This window comes from Myodes glareolus, chromosome 16 (genome assembly GCF_982192425.1).
Source record: "Myodes glareolus chromosome 16, mMyoGla1.1, whole genome shotgun sequence".
In the NCBI taxonomy this organism is placed as follows: Eukaryota; Metazoa; Chordata; class Mammalia; order Rodentia; family Cricetidae; genus Myodes; species Myodes glareolus.
Genome location: NC_142041.1, coordinates 59,782,651 through 59,794,993, shown reverse-complemented (window position 1 = coordinate 59,794,993; position 12,343 = coordinate 59,782,651).

Sequence of the window (12,343 nt, the reverse complement as noted above, 5' to 3'; positions counted from 1 at the left end):
GTAAGCTAAATAGAGCCTTTCCTCTCCACTTCCAGGCAGCTTACCTCTTCATGTTGAGTGTCCCAGTTGAGCTCACTTTGTCTACTGTGTGAGAGCAGATGTTACTGACTCTATGCTGCCTCTTCGGCACTTCTGCCCCCACTGCTGGAGTGGAGGGTTTTCTGCACTGTGTTTCCATAATAACCTCCCAACCCTTGGGCTTGGCATAGTAGAATGGAGTAAACATTGTCTGTTGCCAGCTTCAGATGTGGCTTTGTGTGTGCAGAAGCACTAACCAGGAAACAAATGCAAAAAGGAAGAGTGTACAGTCGTAAATAATACCTACAGGGCTGGAGATTGGCTCAATGGTTAAGAGCACTGGCTGCTCTTCCAGAGGTTCTGAGTTCAATTCCCAAAAACCATATGGTGGCTCCTGGCCATCTGTGATGAAATTTGGTGCCCTCTTCTGACATGTAGGCAGAACACTGTATACATAATAAATAAATAAATATTTTTAAAAATAGATAATAAATAAATAGTACCTACAAAGAACTGTGCAACATGACAATTATTTGTATGGCATTTATTTGCATTAGCTGTTATAAGCAATTTCAAACCATAAGAGGTGTGGAGAGGGTGTGCTCATGTGACATGCAGAGACTATACTTCACTGTCCATCAGGGTCCGAGCCTGCGGGTCCCCAGGGAAAATCTGACCTCTCTTCCAATTGATACAAATTGATAGCAGGTCCCTTTGATTCCCTTAAGTCCCGTGTTTGATTGTGGCCAGAGGTATGTTGGACTTTGGTGGTTAAGCTTAAGTTATGTGCTATGCACCCAAGCCTAAAGATGCCCCAGATGGATGGGGTCAAAATAAATGTCACCCTGAAGGAAGATCTGGGTGCTCTCTGCAGAACGAGAATTTTTGCCAGTTCCATGTCCTAAATAACTCTTTAAAATTCAAAATTACAATGAAAATTACATACAATTTTGTTTTTCTTTAAATTACATATTTTTAAATTATATAAAAAAGAAAAATGTGAACAACATAATAGGAAGCAGGTGACGTTTACAAACATGCAGTCTGGAGCAGAACAAAACTTACAAGCGCGCGAAAAGATGTTTGGTCTTATGCACAATAAACTTGAAACAAGAAAGTGCAGAGCTAAATGTCATTGCTTAATTTTAAAAGTACTTCGAATTATAGGATTCCCCGGGATATGGGGGAAAGCTTTGGAAGTGTGAACAGGCATAAAAGGGTCTATGATGTAACCACCACAACCCAGAGGCATGACCTAACCAAATCACTGCTAAGGGCCAGTCTAACGAGCGCACTGACAAAAGCTCCCTACATGTGTAAGAGCTGCTCCCTGCAGAACAGTTAAACTATAAGGAAACCAAAATGACCCAGCATCACCAAGCATAGGACAAGGAAATTAGAATTCACTTATATTATGAATACCAGGAGGGCACTAAGGGGAATCAAAGGGATCCATTTGGGAAAAGAACTCTCAGACAGAGAAGTGGATGAACATTAGGTATAAGGCACACATTACGATGACACCTAATGTGTGAGCAAAAATATGTCTTTATATTGGCAATGTGGAGAGTTTTCTAGAAATAATCATGGACAGTTAATAGGAATTGCTTTGCCGAAGGAAAACAAAAAGTGCCAGGCATGATGGCACATTCATGTAATCTAAACACTAAGATGGTAGAAGCAGGGGGTTGCTAAAAGTTCAGCGCCAGCCTAGTCCACAGAGCAAGTCCCAGATCAGTCAGGACTGAAAGAGTTCTTTCTCATTTCCTATATCAGATACATTTCTGTTTTCTCACATTTCTGAGCCTGGAAATAGGAAACATGTTTGCTTTCATTTTCAAAAGGAATTGTTGAGTCGGGAAGCCTACAAATCACCTTTTGTTTTCTTCCTGATATTTTTCCAATTTATCAAAAAGGTAACAGTTTATATCTTTAGATACATATTCTAGGAAAATGAAACATTACTTACATGTCCTTTGTCCTCATTGCAACATGTACAACAGACTGGAAGATAAAATATAGTAAGACACGATATTGGGAATTTACTACATAATAGCCAGTGTATACAAAATCTCCTGTATGTTGCTGTGGAATAATCCTTTTGTATAGTATAAAGATTTGCCACTCAAATTGGTTTACTGAAAAGCCAACAGGTCAACAGCCAGGCCAGAAATATAGTCAGGACAACCAAATTAAGGATGCTAGGGCATCTTAGTTAAGAATGGCAGAATCTTGGGAGTCATCAGCCAGATGCAGAGGACAGGACCCATTGAGGTAACAAGCCATGAATCATGTGGCAGAGGGTAGATACAAAATATGGGTTAAAGTGTACAATTTAGCTAGTAACAAACCAGAGCTATCGACTGGTCATTTACAATTAATATTAAGTTTCTGAGTGGTTATTTGGGAGCAATGCTGGGACAGGGAAACTCTGCCAACAATATATGGTTCTCGATTTCACTCATTGTCCTTCAAAACCACAATGTGGCATGTGTGCCTTCATTACCCCTATGTCACAAGTAGAATGCGTAAGTCTGGGGAGAACCAAGCGACTTGCCTCAGCTTCTGCCTTGAATAATGTGCCGAGACTCTGGGATTTACATACAGCCATTCTCATCCTCAATTTAGAATAGTTCTAAGGTATAATTTATACTAAAATGTGAATACTGATGTAAAAACCATCTCTCCACAGGGCTAAGTTACAGAATATTTATGAATTACTGGGTGAGTACCTTAACTCTTAAGTTTTTTACCCAAAAATGATTCTAGAAGATAACCCAGCCTTTTTCATGGAGGAAATCAAATATAAAATATATTTTTTAAAAAATCATGACAGTTCCCATTGTCAGTATAAGGCACAGGCTGATAGAACTGACCACTGTGCCCTTCTGACCACATGGAGGACTTCCACACTGAAAGGGCTGGTGACCTTCTCCTGGTCCTAGTGGCAATCAGCCATCAGCCCCGACAAACAACTCACAGCCTCCTAGACAACTGTGAGGTAAGAGTCTGGGAAAGCCAAGGTGGTTAAATGATTTCCCTAAGACTACCAGACAATCTCTGGTAAGTTGAAAGCTAAGCAGAAGCTTCTTGCTTTCCAGCCACAGGCAGAGCTCTCAAAACAAGGCTCCTCTGGAATAAATTCCACACTGGCCCATGGACACTTCACAGCTGTGCTCCCAGACTTACAAAGACAGATGTCGTCTCTGGCTGGAAAAGTGTGCTTCTCTGGGAGAGAAAGACTTTCTCCAGTAAGCACCTAGTATGACCAGCTCTGTCGTGACAGTAGACATGAGAGACTGGAGCCCGGGGCAGTGCTAGGGTCTGAGTGTTCATCTTAACCATTGGAGCTGCTGTTTGATTTGTTCTGCGGTGACTGAATACCTAAGAGGAAGCGACGTAAGGGAAGATGGGCTTATATAGCCTCACTGTGTGTGCTTTCCCGCTCTGGGTTCCTGCCTCGAGTCCCCGCCCCATCTTCCCTCAATGATGGACCATAACCTATGAGGTGAAATAAGCCCTTTCTCATCCCGGTTGCTTTTGGCCTTAGTGTTCTATTGCAGCAATGGAAACCCTAAGAAAGTGTGTAAGAGGAAATTATCCATCGTGCTGGGGAAGACATGGCAGCTGAAGCGTGGGGTGACTGATCACATCGCACTCACAGCTAAGAACATGGCCAGGCTATAAAGCCTGTACCCTGAACTGGCACCTCTTAAATGTTCCACAACCTTCCAAACTGATCCCACCATATGAGGATGAAGTGTTCAGACACGTGAGGCCGGGGAAACATTTCACGTTCACACCGCAGCGCTTGGTGTGCAAGTGCAGAAGGATTTAATGTGCAAGTGGTCTCTCCCAAAGCACTTACTTGGTGATTCCCTGGAAATGAGAGATTAGTATGGAGCAGTCAAGACTCCCCAAGTGAAAAGGAACCTCACAGGAAAGCCTCAGTGTCATTGGCGTGTCACATCAGAAACACAGGAACACTTCGATTGGTGTCACAACTTACTAAACAACAGCAAATCCCCAAGGTATGATGGTTTTGGAGGCAGTGGTGTGTCAGATGTTCCCGATTTCCTCAATAATTCTGCTGAAGATGAACACAGCTTCTTTCATTTCAGCCATAATTGGATCACATACTACATAGTACACAGAAAATATCTACCTAGCTAGGTAGCTACCTACCTACCTACCCACCTACCTATCTACACATCATCTATCTACTTGTCACCCATAACCCATCATCCAGCTTTCTACCCTCATATCTATCTACCTACCTATATATACTACCAATCATCTATCTACATATCACCCATCCACCTATCATCTTTCTATCTGTCTATCTATCATCTATCTACACACTTATGTAGGTGATGGAAAGGCTGTAAAGAATTAAGAGACCACATTAGAGTTCAAGATGCTTTAAAGGCCCGATAGGAGGAAGCTGATAGAGATTCAATGAATGTCTCTTAGCTGCTGCTGTTGTTGCTGTGAGTCAGGCTACTGCTGGCCACAGGTTGGAGAGCAAAGCTGCAGGCTTGAGTCAAGCTGTGGAGAGGAAAGGGCAGAGCTGGGCCTAGATGAAGGACTGGATCTCAGGTGCACAGACGCAAACAGGAGGGGAAGCAGATGGCAGTTAATCGCTGCATCTGCAGGAGGTGCAGAGTTGACCTGAAGCCCCTGAGATATCGTCTACCTCTTTACAGAGTCCTAGTGAGAGTCGTACCCTTCCTTGGTCTGGCGTGTCCAATAAGTTTTTATCTTTGGTTTCTGTGAAATGATCTTAATATGCCGACATACCCCTAGAGTTCCAAATTTCCCAAATAAGTTTATAAGTTGGCACCCTTTCTGCTCATAGGAATAAGCCCTTTTTCAGTGCATGCTGCAAGGCTTACTGGATAGATGGTGTAATTCACATGTCCACCCAGGTTCAGTGGGTCCCATTTTCAGTATTGAATCAACTGTTTATGCAATATGGAGTAACTTAGGACAAGGAACAGCCTTCTCTTAACACCAGAACTGCCACTTAGAGAAAGAAATTCTTCCTAAAACTCACTAATATTAGATATCTAAGACTAAGACCCTTTAACATCATCAAAGTAACGGTTTTCATGGAAATACTGCAAAGGAGGACAGTGAACGTGGCAGGAAGCTGTTGGAAAACTCTATTTTCGGGTATGATAACAATGGGAACTAGAAATCAGGAGACCCAGCCAATCTCTTAACTCCAAATCTGCCCTCCTAGACACCCAAGGAGAGAAAACTGCCTATTCCTTTTGCTGGAAAAAATGTGCCCATACTAGCTGGCCACGCTAGTCGGGACCAAACTACGGCACTCCGCTGCCTGCTCTGCTATCTCTAAGACCAAGGTTCACCAAAGCAAAATGTTAACTTCACTCATTCTAAAAGGTTGAGAAGGCCAGTGAGTTCTCTCCAAGATTGTGGAGATACACGGAAGGTGACTGGCTCACTCCACTTCTTTTAAACATCTATCTCTTTCCCTAAGTCGCCTGTTCTGCAGCACATCCAGAAGGACAGTCAGCGGCTTCCTATCTGGACTCTTTCTTCACACTGTTTCATCTACCTCCACAGGCTCTTCCCACTCCTCTTTGACCCCGGACATTCACAGCTGAGAGGTCAACAGAGTCTCAGGCCAAAACAGGAGAGCCAGGGTACCAGAGGTGTGCTTTGTACCAAAGCTTTCCTTCCACCCGGGCCTCTAGAGAAAGGAATTGATGTTGTAGGGCTAGAAAGCTGGCAGAAGAAAGAGGGGAAAGAGGATGAGAAAAGATTTGAAGGTTAGTCGAAATGAGTATCAACAATGAGATTTCATGGTTGGGCCATGGGGTAGCTGGACAAAATGACAGAGTCGCTTCTGACATTACACTGTCACCGGTGAACAACCCTTCACCAATTGCCCAATTGGCAACCGTGCAAATGAAAAGTAGAATAACTTCTTCCGTAATGTTAAGTGTATGCTCTCCTTTGTAGAATGCCTTTTTCCCCCTCAAATCTGCTTGCCTTTATTTCATGTTTTGCCTCTCTGTTCTATAATGAAGCACTATTCTCAACACCTAGGCAAGTGTTTTCCACAGATGACCTGAACCTACGCACATGTGTTGACACGAAAGTGTTTAAGATGCATAGTTTTAGCAAGAAGGGGTGCTATTCACCAACTTCCTGAAGTAGCTAATGAATTCAAGACCTCTTAGGCTGAAACCTGGGAGTACCATAGGGGAAACCCCAGGTGCTGTAGGGAGTCCTGCCTGAAGCCAGGGCCTGGCTGCCATGCAATGCTCTCAAAGACAGTGTGTACTGGCAGATGGCATTTATAGCTCTGGGTTCATGCAAACTTGCCAGAAAGGATGCCAGGAGGGAGCAAGCACTCGTTAGGGACTCATTTGTGGGTTAGTATTGCCCTGGCAAAGGGAGATCTGCCTGTGTCAGCTGGCTTTTTAATGATACTCTTTTCCCTTCCAAAGCTCGCCTTTCTCATCCTCCATGAATGCAGTGTCCTGAAACAAAGGACAAGCTTCAGGTATGCAGAACCGCCTTGCCTTTTCCAGCACATTTGCAATGTAAATCCGAGAAGCTGGGAGAGTCCTCTGTAAAGTGCAAAGGCTCACAAGTATTTGTTCGGCTGAGCAGAGACCTGGCTCTCCCAGCCAAGAGCAGCCCAGGGAGGCCTGGCCTGCATCTCTCTGCTCTCCTCGCCCTTTGGCAGACACCACCATTGACCTCCCGCCTAGGGCGAATTAAAAAGCACTCGGTCACAACTGGATGTTTAAACAGCTTCAGCGCTCCAGCTTGTTTCAGGGAAATCCTAGTACGGAATGAGACTGTGGGATAAAGTAGTACTTTTTCCTTCAGGCTCTCATAGGGTCAGAAGAACTGTATCGTGATGGTCAGGATCTGTCCAGCCTCCGGGGCAGCTCTGCTGAGCCCGGGTGCTAAAACGAGTCTGGAGGTAAAGGAGATGCTAACAATGACCTCAGTCTGGCTGGAGGCTGGGGCGCGCAAAGAAGGAGGAAATGAAAAAGGAAAGAAACAGAGGAAGGAAGAAATACTATCTCCAAAGGCCACAAGCCTTTGCCCCACCCCCCCAACCCCCCATCCACGATGCTCCAAAGCCTGAGTGACATCACCCAGCTCCATCTGCTCTCCTCTCCTAGGCTTCCCATGGGTTAGCCACACCCACATTCCCTGCAAAGCTCAGACTTCCTTCATATGCCACCTTGACTTATTCTCCCTAGCTTCTTTACTAGATGATGCCATGTCCTCTTCAGAACCCAGCTGGAGAGGCTCTTCTTTAGGAAGCTGCTCCCAAACACCCCTGCCTAGTTTCTAGTCCCCCTAGGAGGCTCTCACAGGGCCATGTACCCCTTCTGTCTCTCTTTCCAATGGTTAACAATTTTAGAATTCATGGTCTCTCTTCTCCTATTTGTAAGCTATGGGGAGCAGGAGATGGAAATTGTTTTGCTTACTGTTGTATCTTACTGGTGTACTACAGGTGGTTGATAAGTAAGTAACAGAATAAACAAGGGCATAGAAGAATGAATGAAGTCAAGACTCGACCCAGCCTGCCCATACCTGTCTCAAAGCATGTTTACTTGGCCATTCTACTGGGATAAGAAGGACTAGCAGAGACCCAGCAAGCCAGAGTGAGACCACAGGGCCTTGCTCACATCATGTGAATGTCATCTAATAATAAGGATGATGTCCACCCCTGTCAGGATTTGATATGGTGACCCATAGAAGAGCCTGCCCTGACCCATAGGAAGCTCTTGGACAACAGTAAGCAAAATTAATGTCTTATGATTTAGCATCTTGATCTGATACCTCAAAACATGTTATAGACCCCGAGTTAAGAGTCTTGGTTTCTCTCTATTTCTCTCCAGGAATCTGTGCTTATGTGTTTGTCTGTCTGCCTGGCACCTTCCATAGTTACTAAACATTGACTGTGATCTTATCATTGCCTGTATCCTACTCTCTCAAGGTCCCCTCAATGCGTACACACACACACACACACACACACACACACACACACACACACACAGTGACGTAGTAGTCCTGATGAATTCCAGATCCTTGTACTGTCAACGATTTAACAGAAGCCCATCAGAACGACACTAAATCTGCACTTAACTTTAAGGTACTTTCGAGGTGTTTCTAACTTTTATCTACAGATACCTATAATTTTCTCCAGGCATCCAGTTTTTAAAGCTAATAAGAAAGACAAAGAGAGCATCAGCTGAGAACTGGAGTTCACATGGTCATGATGCAGAAGCCTGTACCCGGAAACTTCTGCATGCACAAAAAAATCGCGTAGAAAAACAGCCCAGAAGAGCCTTCAAGGGTCAGATTAAAAAGTGTAAAAGCATTTGGGGTTTTTCTTATTTGTCTGTTTTGTTTTTCAGATTGATAAACATACAGGGAAGAAATTCTTTTTAGCCTAACCCCAAAGGATATTTGTCGGCCTGACTCTGTTTTTAGAGCATTCTAGCAGAATGGTGATTCCAGGGGACAAATTGTCAAGATTCAGCTTCAATCTCCCGACTGTGATAGCAAGTGGTCACAGGCAGCCCAATTTAAAGCCAGGGGACCCTTGTAGTTGCTGCTCCAAGAAGCCATAAACATATGTATCTTTGGAAAACGCTCATGTGTTTTCAACTTCCTGAAGAATTCTTGTAAAATATAACCGAACCACATGACCCTTTGTCCTGAGCTTTTATTCCACTAATGGACAAATTGGGAGGAGGCTGAGAACAAATGTGCTATTAATTACCCAGATGCCTTTTTAATAGAGCCTTGGATTAGTCTTTAGCCACTAAACATTGTCCAGAAATTTCTTACTAATGTTGGTGTGCAAAGCATTCCTTCCAGGAGGATAAAGATCTCATTGCGTGGCAGACTGCAGGGATGTCAGGTTAGCACAGGAGACGACAGACAAAGAGCGGGTATTGTGTAGACTGAAAAGAATGACAGGCCATATCTGAGCTGCTCGTTCTTCCAGCAATGGCAGATTTTCTAATTCACTGCAGATTCTCACAAAACTGGGTGGTCAGCTTTGCAGAAAGGCAACAGTGGGGCTATTGATTCTGGGTGGGAGCAACCTAATTCTGAATTAACCTGAATTGATTCAGTACAACAGAGAGTCTTGGTATCGGATTAAAATTAGGATTAATATGTCAAATGCGAGGTCAGGATGTTAAGCCCCAGTGCTTAACGACCTACATGAAGAAAGTCGAAGTTGGTGCAGGCAGGGCTTTTAGTTAGAAGATAATTTGTTCTTTTAGCGTCTAGAAAAACTAATTCAAAATTCACTGGTGATATAGTTAGTGTGTGTATGGGTATGGGCAATATACGTGTGTCTGTGAGTGTGTACATGTGTGTGAGTGTGTTCAAGTGGATGCTTGCATAAAAGTGTACGTTTGTGTTTGTATTTATAGAGATTTTCATGCATATATGACAGAGAGAGAGGGAGAGACTTTCATCTGACATAGCTATAGCTGAGAGACAGTCTTGCTCGTTATCTGTTCCTACTTTTGTAAAATTGTCTTGCCAGAGGACAAATCTGTTGCTCTAAGTTTTCCAAGGAGACAGCAATTAACTCTGCGCACATTCCTGCACACTCCTCCGCACTCCTCCACACTCCTGCACACTCCTCCACACTCCTCCACACTCCTCCGCACTCCTGCGCACACTCCTCCACACTCCTCCACACTCCTCCACACTCCTCCACACTCCTGCGCACTCCTGCACACACTCCTCCACACTCCTCCACACTCCTGTGCACTCCTGCGCACACTCCTCCATACTCCTCCGCACTCCTGCACACACTCCTCCACACTCCTCCACACTCCTCCGCACTCCTGCACACACTCCTCCACACTCCTGCGCACTCCTGCACACACTCCTCCACACTCCTGCACACACTCCTCCACACTCCTCCACACTCCTCCACACTCCTGTGCACTCCTGCGCACACTCCTCCATACTCCTCCGCACTCCTGCACACACTCCTCCACACTCCTCCACACTCCTCCGCACTCCTGCACACACTCCTCCACACTCCTGCGCACTCCTGCACACACTCCTCCACACTCCTGCGCACACTCCTCCACACTCCTCCGCACTCCTCCGCACTCCTGCACACACTCCTCCACACTCCTCCACACCCCTCCACACTCCTGCGCACTCCTGCGCACACTCCTCCGCACTCCTCTGCACTCCTCTGCACTCCTCCGCACTCCTGCACACTCCTCCACACTCCTCCGCACTCCTGCACACACTCCTCCACACCCTGTGCATACTCCTCCACAGACACAAGACCCTTGGCAGGAGCCTTCTCCTGCTCACTCATGCGGGATGTAAGCCACCATCTTCAGCACGGTCTGCCAGCAGCTAGAAGAACGAACACATTCGTGTTTAGGAAAACGGAGGAGAATCAATAGCCTCCACATGGAGATTTTAAACACCCCTTTGTTTTCAAACCATACTCAGAAACGTCCACACGGTTATGTCTGTAGGTAAGAACACAGGATTTCATTTCAAATAGTCCTGATAAAATCAAGGAAGAGAGCATGACTGAGCTCTTTGGGAAAAGATAAGAAGAAAGTGCCATTTTACTGGAATATGCCTTTTTCTTCATGGTTCGAAGTCACTGGGAAGCTTTACTTCTTCTGTACAGCTCGTCTGAAAAGAGCGAAGAAAGAAAGGGTTACCATGGTCTTCTGTAGTCACTTAACACATTCAAGGGAACTTTGCTCTATTTGCAGCAATGTGGTGTTTAGTGCCCAGATCCTGACAGTTAATAAAATCCACTTCCCACTCTGCCTGTTTGATTTTCCTCTATTCTCCTTGTCTCGTTACAAAGTGTGCCATGGATAATGGAATGTTTAATCTATTTAGGAGTGGCGCAGTCTGCAGGCTTCTGGGTGCCTTCACCTAGGCAGAAGGTATTTGCAGATCTCTAGACACCCATAATCATAAGAAAAGTATGACTTATGGTGTCAGTTTGAAGCTTAATCTGCCCAAGGCCCTTTGCCAAATCCTACTAACTGAACAGTCTCTGTTCGTTTCCTATTTTTCTCCTAGTTTATTATCCCATGAGCCACCTGCCTAGGGTTCTGGCACCTGGACAGTGGCCCCTGGTGGCAAAGATTAGAAAGCTGCAGAGGCTCCTGAGCATCTCAGTGTCCCTTACTCTAGCTGGACCATTCTTTCTGGGAACCAGCCTATCCTGAAACCCACCAGTCCTGAATTCCATTCCCAGAGTCCTGTGAGGCAGCTCAGTCAATGGTTGAGCATTACGTCATGACTGTGAATCCACACTCTGGAGTGGCAATGGGATGGTAACCAGAACTGCTGGGAATTGCTGCTACTGGAGACACTTCCAGGCAAATCCCATAGCCAGTGCTTCTGTTCAGGGTGGCAGGAATTTGGGATGCTTGCTAGAGCCTTGTCATAAGGAGAACAAGGGCTTTACAGCCAGGCTCATGTCAACATGGATTCCTTTGTTTACCAGTTGCTTGAGCTGAGCTACTCGGGCCCCCCACCCCAAGTTCTTGGTTTGCCCATTTGCAAAAGTTGGATAGTGATACTCTGTTCTGAAAGACTATTGTGGGAAATACATGTGAGAAATACCTGGAATTTAAGTATTCGATACATGTGTGCCATTATTCCCAGCAGAAAGATGTAGGGGTGATTGTATATACTGTGTCTGTATTTTTACTTTGAATATGGTATGCTCAAAAATGCGTCCATTGCAAGTGACACGAGACAAAATGACAGAATATGGAAAGCCAAGATTGACCCCAAAAGATCTGGGTCCAAAAAGCAGCATAGTCATAGTGCCTGCTACGTGTTTGCGAACCTTCTCCTTGAAGCTCTCAACGAGAACGAGCGAGAGCACGAATGTGCTCTTCTTTTGTAAGTCCACAAGCTGCTTGGTTGTGGCTGTGGGCTGGAACTTCCAAAGGGCAACGGCTAGCACCCAATCTCATCTCTAAATAAACGCAGACAGCAGGCAACACTGACAAGTGACCAACGGTTGGAAGCTGTTTGTTTACACAGACGTCCTCCAAAGCTGTGCCTCAGCGAACAATCACGCAAGCTTCTTTGTACCGTCACAGAGGCTGGAGCGGCGTTGGGTAGCGTCTAGACACCTTTGATCAAAAAACGGCGATTAGGGGCTGTCGAATTTACTAACACAATTTTCTTTCCTTTTCTCCAATTATTTCTCTTTGCAGCCTTGTCTTTTAGGATTCGGTTACAGCACTTGCCCTGCTTACTCAGCAGACATGCACCATTTGGGGATGCCATG